Source organism: Solenopsis invicta, chromosome 1, assembly GCF_016802725.1.
Source record: "Solenopsis invicta isolate M01_SB chromosome 1, UNIL_Sinv_3.0, whole genome shotgun sequence".
NCBI classification, from domain to species: domain Eukaryota; kingdom Metazoa; phylum Arthropoda; class Insecta; order Hymenoptera; family Formicidae; genus Solenopsis; species Solenopsis invicta.
The window spans coordinates 27,785,571-27,802,661 of NC_052664.1; the positions used below are offsets into that span (position 1 = coordinate 27,785,571).

Sequence of the window (17,091 nt, forward strand, 5' to 3'; positions counted from 1 at the left end):
TATTCATTTTTTTGGCATGTGAAAATTGAATTTTTCTAACCCAAATTGATAGTACGAAATAAAACAACAGAACAGAGAAAAAAATATATAAATTTATATTTAATCAAGATTGTTAAAATTTATTTAATCACCCATTTATTTAATTTATTTATTTTTTTATTTATTAATACATGATCAAATTTTGTTTGTATTGAATTGATAATTTTAAGACACTTTTTATATGTAAATTTTTGACAGAAACAAGAGTTTAGCTACAGATTTATCATTCAATTTACAGGATTATTATCTGTTCTTTATTTGTATTGGAATTTGCTTGCGTCAAACTGAGTTATTTTCAAGCACACATCAGATAATGAAACAATTTTCTTGAATACGATATATGCCGATGACACGATTGAGTGGACAGTGACATTTTGTAGTGGAACTTCATTATTCACTTAATAGAAGCGAAACATTTTAAACGATTTATTCTAGGACAAATTCGATACGTCAGCTATTTGCATTTATTACTTTGACAGTTTCGATATTCCCTATTAAATCAAACGGTTTATCGGCAATATTCAATATTAATTATATTTTCGAGGAGATTCCTTTTGACTTTCTAAATTTATAACTATAATTGGATGCTATTTATAAGAGTAGTCTTCCTATATTTGACTAATAGATATTCACTAACTAAATAATCTTTGAATCTCTATTTATTTCTGTATATAAAAGATTATATCTATTTTTAAAAAGAAAAATTTAATATCTGATATTTTATTAAAGAATTGTTTATTACTATTGAAACTATATATACATTGTCTTAATAGTAATAAAAATTTCTTTAATAAAATCAGATATTCTCTTTTATTTTTAAGAATATATATATATATATATATACAATTTCATAGTAATAAAAAATTATACAGGGTGTCCCAGAATTAGCAGAGGTTTTTTTATGAGTGAATTCTTTGAAATATTCCAAGTCAAAAATTCTAATACGAAAATATCGAAGCTATAATACTTTTTGAATTATAAATTATAAAGTCATCCAATTGTAGCACTTAGAATTTGCGCGCTCAGAGATGACACTTATTGTTAGCACCGTAGCGAACTGTCAAATAAAACATGTCGACGTATTTTATTTGATAATTTTGATAATTCAATTTATGTATGGCTTGACATATCATAACATTAGGTTGACATTAATCTTTATGAATAATTTAAATTAAATAATCACTAATAAACAAGACAAAGTTTTAAAGTGATTTCTTATTGTTATGTAACAAAATTAAGTTAATATGTAGAAAGTTAGCCAGTGTATAAGGGCACTCTCACTACTGTACTGTGTGCCATGCCTGAGCGCGCGAATTCTAAGCACTACAATTGTATAACAATAATAATTTATAATTTGAAAAGTATTATAGCCTCAACATTTTCGTATTAGGATTTTTGACTTCGAATATTCCGAAGAATTCGGTCATAAAAAATTTTTGCTAATTTTGGGACACCCTGTATATATATATTGCGAGAAAGAGAGTTAACATTATTATTTTTTTAGTATTAATTTTTAATTATTTCTTGGGCAGAATTGCTAACATAAAAAAAAAATTTAATCTTAATCAATGTCTAAAGAATAAATGTGACATTATATTTCCTTTTACAAAAAAGGCATTATTATTTAATGTTAAATATGTAGAATTCCATACGCATGCACATACATATGTAGAAATTCCTCCAAAAATTGAAAGCTTATATAATAAAGGGTCCATTAAATTCACGAAATTTAAAACGCGAAGTCCGATTAATAGCGACGTGTCCAAATATTCGATTACCTTCACTCGACGACCGACGGGCGAATCGACATTCCAGTCGCGCTGGTAAATTTATCGCACTGTTCTGTTTGGCAAAAACAACAGGAAAAAAATGAAAAATAAACAATTCGACTCGATATAACGGATGATACTTTCAAATCTGATTATCCACGCGTTCTATGCGAGATGCGTTCACGCGTGTCAACAGTACGCATTGACCACGATGGAACGTTGCACCACGTAGCTGCAGCCAACTACGTGTCATCGTCTCATTAATTAATCGTATTCCTCGTGTTTGCTGTATGCGCAGTTAGAATTAAACATCACTGATGAGATATCTACAGAGTCTATCTATACGAAGTGTTCTAAAATTGCGACCGTATTATTCATCGCAAATTCTTTTTTTTTTTTATTTTTTTATTAATCTGTCGATCAAAATTCAGAATTTACAAAAATTTTCCTGTCTTCGTGATATTGTCATTTTCTATCTGTCCATTGTAGAAGCGCACAATAGATAATCTGTAATGCATTGTTTCCATTACTATACAAACATAATCCCGGTATTACTTATGACTATAAATATTATTTTACTTCAACGCTCTTGTCAGCGTATTTCTATAAAAAAAAAAGTTTGGCTCTTGCAAAGCATTTTTGTTGCCATTTTTAATACCGTGATTTTCATTTGCAACGCAACTAACACGTAAAATCGATCTTTATTAAAAACAATTTAATAAACAAAAATGGTTGTTGTACTCTTGTCGCATCGAAGATTACCGGGTTTTACAATTTATTTGCAACGGTCATTTTATTTTAATACATGCGTCAATATGCAGAATAAAACCAGCATAACCCCTCTTAATAGTACAAGTATACGGTTAAATTGATTTTTAAAAATTTTTGAAAATAAAAATATTAGCTTTCGAGCTGCGAGCTATTAAAAAAAGTAATACAACTATTTAAGTTTAAAATGTAAATAAGGAAGGGAAAAAGAGGCATTAAAATTAAAATTTAATTTATTTTATTTAAACTAATGAACTTTAATCAAGTTTTATTTTATCAAAATTTTTACTTACAATGTAATTAATTTTAAATAAATTTTTTAATAATCAACATAAGATCAACCAAGAGTTTGTTTCATCAATCCACTTTCGAAAGATTTCAAAAAATCTAAGACAGACAATATTAAATTCTGAAAAAAGACGTGCGATAAAAATTGTATTTTTATACAGAAAAATTTTTCTCTACGCAATTTGTTAAGTATCTTTTAATTGTTTATTCTACTTTGATGTCGTGTAAAGTCAGTCTTTATCAAAATTAATTTCGCAACAACCGACGCGTGACTCTCTTTATTCGGAAGAAAAAGTGTGCTGTTTAGTATATGCAGAAAATTGTTCAACGCGCATCGCGTAATTCGTTTCACTCAGCGATAATATGGCAGCAAAATTCAACGTATCATTAACCGGAAATTATAAGAGGCTCGGAAATGGCAGTGGATTACGAGGAATGATTGCCGTACGGCGCAGGTGATCAATCTCGCGGTGCCGCTTTTTTTTACGATGAAATCGCGAATGACAACGAGGAAGATTAATTAACGCCAACTATATGGTGCGTGAAACGGTAAAGATAAATCTGGTTCGGCGGCGATTTGATGACTGTTACGATGAAAGCGCAAATAATTAATTGCTTCATTAAGAAATTAATAGATCAAAGGCATCGCACAATGGTTAATGACACTGTTCTTGAACGTCGATTTTGCATCGAAATGAGGAATATAATAGCTCGGAGATTTTTTAATACCGTAATTTCAACGTTAATTGATTATTTCAAGAGGTGAGCGCTAATATCGAAATAATTAATTCATCGAGAAAAAAAATTAATAAAAGAAATTATAGCATTCTGATTATTTTGCATTAACACAATAACGAACTAATATTACAATGAAATTATATAACGTCAAGATGAAATATAGAGAATATCTCGAAAATGTTTTCGAAGAAGAATATAAAAATTGCTTCTACAATACTTTCTTAAAAAATTGCAATAAAAAAATATGAATAACATTTTAAAAGCTTTTACATTTCATATTTACTCACGATTTATTATTTCTGTTAATAAAAAATTAAGATTGTAACAAAAACCAGTTGTTTTAGCTAAATCTCAAGTCAAGCCAAATCTAAATGCTTTAAATTTAAATCTTAAAATTGCAAAATTTATATTTATCTTATAATGCATTTACAATTGTATAACATTAAACAAAGTCTTGGTTGAAATAAATCAACATCGAATATTGTTTTAGTTACTAAAAGAATATTTGATATTGATTTATTTCAACCAAGTCTTTGTTTAATGTTATACAATTGTAAATGCATTATAAGATAAATATAAATTTTGCAATTTTAAGATTTAAATTTAAAGCATTTAATTTGAGATTTAAATTCCAAGGATTTTTAAGACAATTTATAGAAAAAAAAGTTTTACTTATATAAAATCTACTGTCAAAATTACAATTTTGAGACAACTTTCCTGTATTTTGTATTATTAAATTTAAAAACCACATAATTATTAATTATTGACCTGTAATTCAAGTAAAACTCAATAATATCGATTAATTAATTACTAGTGACCTCAAGTATCCCAATTATTCCATGACGTATATTATGAAATATGGTGATTCAATCTTCTATGTTACACTACTACTCGTATAATTGTTTCACACCAGATAGAATAAGCATTAAATACATTAAAACTCTATATTCGTGCTTTGATTCATCTGCGCGCGGATGTAATAGGTATACGCTTTGTCGAGTCCGTGTGTTCGCAAACATGAAACTAAATGAGTCCATTTGCTACAGTGTTATTACGCGGAATTAATACCGTAATTTGTATCATAGGTCGATTTTTGCCGCTGCAAATACGCAAATCTACTCTTACGTGAGTACCAAGTGCGTGTTTAACCAGCGTTGATCGTTAACGCAGCGAAATTTCACTGCGAAATTCTGTGCGTTACGTAATGCGAATCTGAATTAATTTTCTCGCCACAAGCGGTAAGTCATGCAACATTGACGAAATTATGAGGAGAGTGCGAGCGGTCCTTTTTTCCCTTCTCATAAGCTGGCGCGGTTTTTTATGATCGCCAATCGTTAAATGCGGAGAGAATGATTCAGAGATTTTACCTTCCTTATACGAAGAATTTTTATTCTCGCGCGGATTCTCACACATCTAACGGCTCTTCGTGGTCGTAAGAGTAAAGGAACAGAATAACGTGAGAGAAAAATCGGGCTCGAGGGATAGAAGGTCTGCCCTAATTTCTCACGCATCCAGAACCGCCTCGAAGGAAGATAGCGGCGATTAGCCTTGCGAGGGGTTCGAAATTAGGGCTGACTGTTTTTGGGCATTTATCACTAAGACCTGGGAGAAACCCGGAAGATCTAAATTGACACATTTGTTATATGAATTACCGGATAAAAAAAATAATATCGCAGGCAGTGCGTATTAATTCATCGTTTCCCCCTCCGCCGTGAAAATTATTTAGAAAAATAACACGTGAGTGAAGACCGTAATGAATTATTTCAAACTTTTTTTTCAAGAAACAGTCGTTTTTCATAGAATGACAAATAACTTTGAATATTAAAACTTCTACTTTTAAATTTGAAGAGTAAATTTAGAGTATGGCGTAAAGGCTGCTTGTCGAGTGAAGGAAATAGTTTCAATAAAAGTACTATCGCATGTTTTTTCTTATCTTTTTGTAATAATTAAAGGAGTACGCTTGATACTCGAAGCCATCTACATTTTGTAATTTAGTAGGAAAGATATAAAGTTCAAATAGCGATTTCAACCGTAAATCTTCGATTGAACCGTCGAGGTCTGCGGCTCTCTTTGGAATCCACTGTAAATCGCGAAAGTTTCGTCTTAATCGCTGAAAAGCACTTCGTAAAAGTTGCTAGTTACAACATTCGCATCACTATTTTCGCCCTGTTTCTCCTTTTTCTTAGATTGCTTCTCAATTATTCTTGAAACTGTTCAATCGCCTGGAATACAAACCATTACATTTATCACAAAGTCGATAAAAGACGTATGACTGCGATAACGCTACAGAAATACGGGATATTCCAATAGCAAACTTTCTCCATAAATATATCAAACGTGTTTTACAAAATTGCAAAATTCATATTTATCTTATAATGAATGTACAATTGTGTAACTTTAAACAAAGATTTGTTCAAATAAATCAACATTGAATGTCCTTTTAGTAGCTAAAAAAATAACTGGTCTTTATAACAAACAACTTTTCATTAACAGAAATAATAATTTGTGAATAAATATGAAACGTAGAAGCTTTTAAAATATTATTTACATTTTTTTATTGCAATTTAAAATCGAACCATGTTATTCCAGTTATAGATCGAGGATTCAACATTCCTTCGACAAAAATTAATTTTTAGCAGTGATATTATTAACGCAAGAAGAAACGCGACTTATTTTTACGAAATATTGTGCGCGCGATGCTGCCGGTGATAAATTTTTTAATAAAGCACCATTATTATCTACTGATCTATCTGGTCCAGTCTTCGTATCCCTTCGCCTCGCCCGTCCCATTTTCATCCTCAAAAGATCTTCACGAGAATAAACCGTAGCAGGGACGTGCGTTCACATGAATTCCGCTTGTTAGTCACAAAGGGAAAACACCGAGGGCGAACGAACCCTTCCACCCCGTCGTTTTTTTCGCCGACGAAATAATTTCCAAGGACCCTTAAAGCTTCGCATACCGGCCATGATCAAAGGAGGTATTTTTATTAAGGCAGCTTATTAAGTTCTCACATGGAACTTCGCTCGATACGGACCGTAATATTTCACGTATCGTCGACTTTCTCTAATTTCAAAATTTCGCCAGGAAGACTCGGTGCCGCGCGTATTTCTTCGCATAGTTTCAACGACAGTCTGTATAACAACGCTTTTAATATGCAAGCAATTGATTAACTGTCGTTCAATTGTCTCTCAATTTGCCTTTCGATAACTCTCAATCAACGACGTCTCAAACGATCTGTTTGTCGTCAAAGATTAAATGATAAGAGGCGCATTTCTGGTTTGCCGAGTTTTCCCGGATGGACATGACGACGGAAAAACATTGTCGCAGAAGCTACATCGTCAGACAGCAGCCTTGTAAAAAACTACAAACTTGAGAATTAGCCGCAAAGAGGAAGGCGACACAAAGGAGAGACTGTAGAGAATCCAGGACGAGGAAACAGGAGAGGCGTCTCGTTTCACCTGACTTTGCAGATCCTTACGGAACGAATATAGGACTTCTTCAGGTGGAAAAGCAGGCTATAAGCAGGGGAAGAAAAAAAAACGATCCGCGGAAACGGTAACCACGATAATGATGCTCTCGTTACGAGAAAAATCCCCTTCGCCCGAGCACAAAGTCCACCGTATACCGGGTGTCCGTCTAACGAGATCGTGCGGTAACGACTCATTAAACGCGACGGTTTTTCATCGGGAATGACGCAGATGGCCGGGGAAACATCTCGGTAGTTTTTCACGCATTACCACGTCAATCGGGTAACCGACACAATCCCGTCCGTGATCGATCGATCCAGATTTTCCGATCATCGCTTCCGCGACGCGCGAGATCGCTTCAAAGAGTCACATAGGAATCGTAGACGAAATTGCGAAAACGTTCCGCGCTTCTCTCGGGGAGGGAAGACTATGGAATTATAAAGCGACTTGTTGCATCAAAAGTCTGCAAAGGAAAAATTTGTGAAACTCACAATTCTTTGTTTCTCTCTGGTCAAGTTTAAATGCTCCAGCTGTGCCAATATTAATTAACAATAATAAATTTAACGTTAGGTTGATATGTGAGTAACCCAAGAACATTAATACGCGTCCATATGGATTTTATGTCTGAAACAAAAATATTTCTTTTTTTTTATTCTGATCTTTTTAACCATTTCTTAGACAACTACGGCGTCTAGAGCTGTCAAGTCGTGACAATATTTGTTTGATGTAAGTGCTCTGCAGCGTTTACTTAGAAAATTAGAATCTCCAGATACTTTCATGTAGATTACATAAAGAAACAACGTCGAGTTCTTAGAATGAGACTGGCATTCATAGTATTTATGATAAATAATTTTCAATCTTTGATTGAAAAAAAAAAAAAAAAGAATAATGAATGTATTTGTAATTAATTACGCTTTTAATCAAAAATTTAAAAATATTTACGACTATGAAAATGTATGCATACGTGTGCGTGCAATATCGATGTAGTAGTACGTAATGACGTATTAATGTTTCGTAAATTGTACGTTAATTTATAGAAACCTCTTAGAGGTTGTACAGATTTTTTAGATTTCATGTTACATTGCGTAAATCATACGTATGTATTGTAAATCTTATGTGTGTAAATTTCTGTTCAGTCGGTACAACTATGTAACGACTTTAGAATCTCTGAAAACTATGTAAGGGCTGTTAGTTCCAAATACGATCACTAGAAGTCCTAAGTTTAAACGTATCTCATAAGTAGAATTAGGTTTCTTGTGTATATAAGAGACATATATATTTTTATACGTAGCATATATCTTTATATGTGACATTTATATTTTTATGTAATTTTACATAAAATGTTCTATTATATGACTATTATATGATATTTTTATGAACTTAACATCATTCACTAAAAAACATGATGTCTCTTGATCGATACTTATGATTTTTAATGATTGATTGATTTTGAGGTGTTAAATTGTGTGGAGATTAAATTGTGTGGATTTTATTGATTTTTTTGTAGTGCCCAATGAAAGCTGGGTCATAAATCAATCCAAAATTAAATCTAGAACTCTAGGAAAACATATAACGCTAGTTTTATTACAAAGTGACTTAACTATAGAGATTTGAAAACTGGTTAAGATTGAAAAAAAATTTTTGTGTACTTGTTTTTTTATGTCATCGATATGATTTAAAACAGTTATATACACATAATAACTTATATTATATATAATTTTATTTATATAGTAATTTCTATTATTAGAATAAACGAGAGATAACATTATCAATAAATAAAAATATTATTTTACTCCAAGATGCACTTTGCCTGAAAAATGGCACTTTTCATATTTCTTATATTATCAATTACTCTCTTCGGAAATTATATAGCGGCTCAGTTCCTACAAGATAAACAACCGCATTGACTATCGCTTTTCGGTTCATTGGGCAAGATTAACGCGTTTACGGTACAGATGGACAGGTCGTGCTTACCGAATGTCACATTGATCCTTTGAGATTTATCAACACATACTATCGCATCGATAATTGTACCTGTTTGTGCTTTATAGAAAACGGTTTTCGTATAACTAGGATAAAATTTATTTCTTCGATATAAATAACATACAATGATACTTGTAATTTTGACAGCAATACAGTCTTCTTACAGCTAAACGAAAGAGAGAGAGAGAGAGAGAGAGAGAAAGGGAGAAATTGTGACTATACATATACATCTTTTTAAATTAGAAACTTGTTAAATAACTGCTTTATCACTTGCACACACTTTCTCGTGTGTGCAAATGATCAATTATCAGATTTCCAAATATTTAATTTGTATAAATGCCATGAGTATACACATATATAATTTTTATGTAAATGTGCTTTCCTGAATTTTAAAAGATTTTAGAATCTGAAGAATCTAATGTTCCAATTATCTCACAATTAGTACTTGACTAACAAATAAATAAAAATAAATATTTAAGGTAAACGTAATCTCTTTTAACAAACAAGTACATTCTTTTAGCTAATATAATATATTCTTGCACAACTAATATTTAAAAAAATACATTTAATTATTCATCTCAATCTGATCATCAAATTCAGAGATTGTAACACTATCTTTTGAGAAACGAAGAAGTTAGACTGAAGTAAGAAGAAACGCTACGTTGATACGGCAGAATCCTGTACAAATGTAACAGCTAACACGCGGATTTGGATATCTTCCTCATATAATAATGGACATTGACATAAATATTAAAGAATATAAAAATACGAAAATTAAGAAAAAATTAGTGACAGAAATAATATTATAGAATAATAAATATTTAAAAATAATAGAAACATTACAGTTTAAAACTGATGAAAATTAATTTTGAAAATAAGATAAATTATGCCATTAAAATATCTCCCTCGTACAAGAAGTGGCAGCCGTTCTTTCATAATTCTACAACAGATCATACAAATTAATCTATGACAAAATTTTTTATACATTTTAAATTATTTCTTAATAATTTCTTAACCATTAATTACTATTTGTATTACTAAAGAACATAACTTTTCTGCATTTATTGCATCACGCGTCATGCTTGTCCTAATGCGGCAATTATCCTGATTAGTCCACGACGTAAAAGAAGCTGATAGCCAACGTGACCTGATGCACTTGATTTTCTCCACACGAATCGAACGAACGGTATCTCGTCACCTTCCTCGTAACCAATTTCACCCCCTCCCCTCGCGAGTTCTCCGCACCGGGCTAATCGACCGATCACCTAGATATCCACCCTCGTCAATTCCTCTCCCGTTCAACTTCCACCTGCCACGGCGTTTCCTGCTTTTTCAGGACAAAAACGGACAGCCCGGTACGGCCGGAATGCATTTATCGAACGCTGGAAAAGAATCCTTATCGCGTTATTCAAATATCCTCCTCGTGCACGTTCGATCGCGTATATCAAATATCCTCCCCGTATCTATCGCCTGGCGCAGCCCGCGTCGCCCCCCCGAGCGGAATTTCGGATAAAAGGCTCGAAGAAGTCTCGGCATAGCGTAACGTAACGTAACGTATCCCCAAGACGCTTCCTATATTTCCGCGCATACTTCCTGTGTACTCTAAAACGCTCTTATTCTCCCTCTTTCTCTTTCTCTCTCTCTATCTCTCTCTCTCTCTCTTTCCTCGTATTTCCTTTGGTTACTCGCCCGTAAATTATCGAGTGCGACGCGATATCGTCTACGGCGCTCTCTCGTAACCCTTATCTCGCGTCCTCGCTCGCGGGGGTAGTAGTTCTCAGGAGGGAATGAGCAACGAAACTGGCGTTGGAGTTTATTAGCTTTAACAGCCAGTCATACGAATCATGATAGTGTAACGTGATATCGGCACAATTAGCTTTCCTACTGTACCATAATTGTAACTTAAATGGGGTTCGCGCGTGATATCGCAACACTTGTCGCGTGCAAAGCTCTAGCGAAATGATTCCAAGAAACACCGCGGTACGGTTTATCATATTTGGGACAATGAGATAATCCCCGAGACTTCTAGATTCTGATCTTTTGATTTGTCTCGTCTCGAGGAGAGAGACAGTTGTCGCAAGTGTTTATTTCGCGAGGACGTTATTTATATACAGCTTTCTTTCGTTTCGAGTGACTCATTCGGAACGGTCAAAAGCAAATTGAGGAATTTCACCTTAACGAACGGCGCGTGTCGCTGGCTGGTGCCGGTTCGAACAACTCGAGATTGGATCGACACGCTCGGCCCACCATGAAATGCAAAACCGAGAATCACCGGCGTGTTACAGCTGAAAAAAGTGACCATCAGCGAAATCGCAGGTAAAAAAAAGTGTACATTCCAAAAAAATTCGCGACAATTCACGACAATTCGCGTCCACGGGGCTTTTTCGAAAAATACCCACAGAAATCTGCGAGATAGCAGATAACTTCATTCACTTCGTATTTAGATTGATGTTGAGGTTGATAATGTCAGTTAATTTCTTCAGCATGCGCAACTTCTTCACCAAGCTCTCGAGAAAATCCTGAATTGAAATTTATCTATCATGCGATTTCCTCGTCGTCACCGACGACGAGAGTTTCGTAGGAAATGATTCTATATCAAAATCCAGCCTTCCCTTGCTACAGGATCGTAGCAATTTGAATTTTTTATGTTGAAGATTTTTTATGCCTGAAGTAGAACCGAAATGTTCATGCATGTTGGAATGTAATAAATCTTCGAATTAAACTTAAGAAGAATAAATTTTGCTCATCGATTACCGCGCGTAAACTCTCATTAGTCCGTTTCGTTAAGTTTTATTTTTTTTTTGCTTTATACCGTTTGACAATTTTCCACGCAAAATTTAAAGGATAACTTCACAGAAAGCCTTATTTTTAATTTGTAAATTTCACAATCGTATCAACTTACTCATTTAATTAAGAAGCTAAAAGATTCGGCTTAAGTTTCTAATAATCGTCAGTCGAAACGTTTCTAATAGTGGCAAATTTTAATTGAAGGTGACATCTCATTTTATATGTATAAATTTTTATAATTTTGTAATATGATTTAATAAAAAAAAAGAAAAGAATAAAATATGGTGATGTCACGGTGACGAGGTGATCCAATCGATATCTCGCTGCGAGAAAATAAGTAAGAACTGACAAGGAGGTGGTGCAGGCTCGTTCAGCTGAACTCTTCTTCCTCTTGGAAGAGACGAAGAAGCGCGAATGTACGCGAACCGTTACGTGCATTCCAACGGTACGGGCACGCGAAATTGATCTTCAAATTGGCCATTAGGAAAGTCTTCTGGCCGCATCGCGAAGATTGCGCAATGCGTCCCCGTAATTGAGAGAAGAAAAAAGATAAACGCGTCGCCAATCTCCCGCGAGGACTCAACCATGTCGTCACCATTACTTTTATTTTGACCGCCACGTATACAATAGGAACATAATGCGTTTTGATAAGAAAATAAGCAAATTGCATCCTGTTTTTTTATGTTTCTAGGATTCTCCGAATTAGAGATTGAAGAATTTTTCTCAATTTGCTGTATGCTGATATGTTTCAATTTTTTAATATTTAGTAAATTTAAATATTTATTTTTAATATATTATTGTAATTATAATGTTCTTATACAGTTATTATATTATGAGAATTATTTTTATTTGCGTGTACATTTTCTTATGTACATCCAGAGAAAAGTTTTTTTGATTCAAAAAATATTGGTTTGAATCAAAGAAGTTTGTGCATTGCTACACCGTTAAAGAAAAGTTCCTTTGATTTGAAGAAATAATTTGGTTGTGTAACGCAAATCTTTCTTTAAATCAAATGAAAGAAATATATTAAAATATTCAGAACAATCAAGTTATTTCCTACATTTCTATTAGTGAGTACTGTTATTGAATTAAAAAATTTATTTAAATTAAACAAATAATTTGGACAAATAATTTACTTTAAAAAAAAAGGTAATAACGCCATTTCTTGGAATTAAATTTTTATTTTTCTTAAAAGTATTTTCACTTCAATTTAAAAAAAAAAAAACAAGTTAAAAAGAAGATTTCTTCAATTTAACCGTAACTTTTTCCTGAGTGAAAATAAAAAAGTGTTCACATATAACTAAAATGTAATATTCATCCATAATATCTTCTACATCGCAATTTGTATATTTTCTTTTTTTTCTCCTTCTGAATCCTGTATTGAAACAATGGCATTTTGCATTCTTCTTTTAAGAATTTTTATCTCGTAACTAGATAGAGGAAGAAAATAGCATAGCCGAGTTGAGAATAAGGATCGAGGAGGTCGAGAATTTCAACTCACGAATGCGTGTACGTGTGTTTACGTGTTTGTGTGTGTGTGTGTATTTTCCCAGCGGCTAAATGTCAATGTCGGAGCGGTATCTACGTGTCGTCCTTTCGTATGGTGTCCCGGGGCTGAAACCCGAAGTGTCTAGCAGACACAAAAATTGCGCAATTCTAAGCACCTGAGCGTTCTCTCTTCCGCTTTACGTGCCGCGGGACACGCGACAAAGTCTCCGCGCGCGACTCCTCAGTGACGCGCCGGCGGTAGTCGTGAATAATGCTCCGTATCCAGCGAACAGACGTAGACGACGAACTAGACCAGTGCTTCTCGGTCGTCTTTTTCGGGTGACACTCGGGACGCGACGGCGCGTTCGGTTGAAGAATTCCGAATCTCGCAGGATGCAAACGTACATAAGTATCCCAGAGGCTTCGCATTTCAATGAACGAGCGTTACTTCGCGATCGTGCTCAACTTCGGAAATTGATGGAATTAAGACGCCCGTTGGAAATGCGATGTTCATCCCGGATGCTGTAGAGATATTCCGTAAAGTTTTCATTAAGCCCGGAAGTACGTACCTTCGCAAATTTTCAGTCCGTCTCTCCTTTGCGAGAATTCAAAGCGCAGCATAATTGCAGGAGGGGGAGCGTTTTAATATTAAATTCGGCGAGTTGAACTATGCGGGAACAATTTTTCAAAAATTTTTAACTTCGTGAAAAGTAGATTGAATTTTTTTTTCCTTCAAGAAAGTAACTTGAACAATTTTGGAGGGAAGTGAATAAGATATCGCGATTTTTGTGATCTCGTCCATAAAATTATACCTGTGTTTTCATCGACGCAATATAATAATTGCCGAAATAAGCACGATCGCTATGTATCAGGCGATTTAATTAAAAGTTCAAAACATCAAAGAAGCTTGAGATCGCGTTTGAACGTCCTTGCCGCGCTTCCCTTTAGGCACTATGCCGGAAAATTAATCGGAACATGCGTTGCGGTCAAAATTTTTAACCATCCGCGCAAACCACCGATACGCGGTTGCCGATAATCGATTAAGCGCGATTCATCTGACTCCGCGCTCGACGTACCTATTATTAAACAAACCGAAAACCGTCCCGGCCCAGCGTTAATTTCGCAGAAACGTTAAAAAAGAATCACGGTTGAGCGAAATTTTGTCAGCGTCAAGGGAATCGTAAAACTTTTATTACACGTACATAATAATTTTATAACGTTATGTGGCTTCAATAATTGATAAAGTATTCTGTGTACCCTGCACAAAATCGCGTTGCAATAAATAATTGTAATGCATTAAAGATTTATCACGTGTTGATTCATGCTTTCGTAGAAAATATGTTTGATACTTTTAGCATATTTTTGCAAAAACGGTAATATATTCTTTAATGTGTTTACATATTGAGAGAAAAAATCTTAAATTTTAATAAATATTTATTTGAATAATAATATAAATAAAATTTTTACTTACGGTACATATTTACTCTATGAGAAAAAAATGGTACTTAAATCAGTGGTTCTTGTACGAAATAGATATACTCGTATATCTTTACATTTAGTAAATATTTCATTATTACTATTCGAATAAACATTTATTAACATTTAGTAATTTTTTCCTTAGTGTAAAAGAAACAATCAAATGCTAAAAATTATTTTTAAATTTATAACGTAATAAAATAAATTTATTTTATAAAACAGAAATATTCAATTAACATCTTGTTTTGTACTATATGTATACCGTTTAACGCCGTAATTCGAAGTGCCCGTGTATCATCGATTACAAGAATTAACGTGTCCTGCAATTAAAGGCAATATTCTTAGTCATCAACTTTTCCTAATCAGCTACTTTTCGTTCTTAATTTGCCTCCTGCGCTCCCCGTAATTGCCACGATTGTTCTCTTCAAATGTTTCAGAAGACTCGTTTAACGGTTTACATAATTCACACGATGAATTTACTCCGCACGTGCCGAACGGTATACGGTGTTAAGCGAATTCACGTCCGATGTGGTAACAGTACTCGCTAATTATATCTCATAATAATTCGTGCGTCAAACACACGCACACGTGCACACACACACACGCGCGCGCGCGCGCGCGCTCGCTGAATCTATTTCACAACTCATCATTTCCGTAGTGTCCCTGATTTCGCGTGCACTCTTGATCCGCACAGATCCTCAGGATTATTTATCTTCGTTACGACTCACAAGGCTTGACCCCCAACTTGGTCGCTCTCTTAAATCAAAAAAGACAATAGGAAAAGAAGATAGAAAGTTTTCAACGCTGAAAGAGTAATTCTCCAAGAAAAGGCCGCGCTTTCCGCACCTTTCTCTCTTTCTCTCTCTTTCTCTTCCTCTCTCACTGCGATCTCGTCCATCGCTAGATTATCCTCCTCCTGGATTATCGCGCGGGGGATTATCGCAGCTCGCTTGACGCATCAGTATCGACTGTGGCCCGAACTTTCTCGAGAAAGTTACTTCCCTCGTTAGCCATCGTCGAAGAGTGCAGACAGCCAGGACACGGAGCTTCTTCTTTCCCTTCCTCCTCGTCTTCTGCCCCGCTACTCCTCTCTATCTCGTCTCTTCACGGTGGGCTAAGCGCGTCCGTTAGCTAGAAACGTCGTTTCGTCTCGTTTCCTTCTCGTTTTCTACCCACCGCCGCGGCACCGCATCGGCGTGTGTCAACCGGCCATCTACGCGCGACTTTTTTCACCTTCTTTTTCCTCCGCCCGTTTTCTATATCCTTCGCAGCTTTCTCTTCCTCCTCTTCCACCTGGAACTGAAGAATCCCTCCCGAATGGAAACTCGAGGACGGTCAGCGAACCCAAAGTCGCGATCGGAAAGTAGAATCGATCGATCGCGGGATTTCAATGGGAAATTATCGTCGGGAAATTGGTGGAATTGAGACGATAGAAAAGTAAAGGTAAATCTGGGATCTACTACCACGGGAATGCTGGGAGCTTCGCGTCAGAAACGCCTGAACGAATCTGATCACTTTAAACCCCGATTATGAATGCCCTGAGGATTCCTGTGTAAAAAGAATCGCTTCTAAATTCATTGAACGTTCGATTATATAAGACTATACGTAATGCACACACGTCTAAAACGTAAATCACTTTCTCTCGGATTTGATGCCTCTAGAACGGAAATTAATCATCATGCGACGATCGTGCTCGCTCACGCGATTCGAGCTCTTTCCCGCGACACGGTATCGCTCTCTTTTCCACGTAATCCTATTTTTCCCTTCATCAACGCTGACACTTCCTTTAATGGCGTCCCGAGGAAAAGATTCTCGATTATTATGGAAAACTGCGTTATATATTCCGCTATAAGAAATCTCATTCTACGAATCCATAATGTTAAAAAGCTAACACATGTATAATATATTAAAAAAGATTTTATATATTGTTTTTTCTCCATAGAAATTAACGTTCCCTTCTTTTCGCCTTGTGATTTTTAGACTCTTCTATCATTAAGACGGGTATTGTGCTTATTAATGATTATTGCTATCGCGACTTGATAAATCTAGACTTTGAAATTTGATAGCTTCTTAATATTAAGGATTCACAGAATAAGATTTCTTGTTGCGTAATATATATTGTATAATGCAGTTTTCTATAGTGATAATCGAAACTCTTTCTTCTCGAAAATTTTATTTTTTGTATACATATATATAAAACAAAGTGTCTCTAATTAAAACCATTTCTTCCACAAAAATAATTAACGATAAATAAGTTTTCAAAACTTTTGAACAATCGAGGCTTCTT

The 17,091-nt window shown here is 34.5% G+C and overlaps 1 protein-coding gene across 2 annotated transcripts in view; it reads left to right on the forward strand.

Annotated features, from left to right (window-relative positions):
* Window positions 1-17,091, forward strand: part of LOC105197592 (PH domain leucine-rich repeat-containing protein phosphatase 2) — a 77,902-nt gene that overhangs the window by 40,333 nt on the left and 20,478 nt on the right. The window lies entirely within an intron of this gene.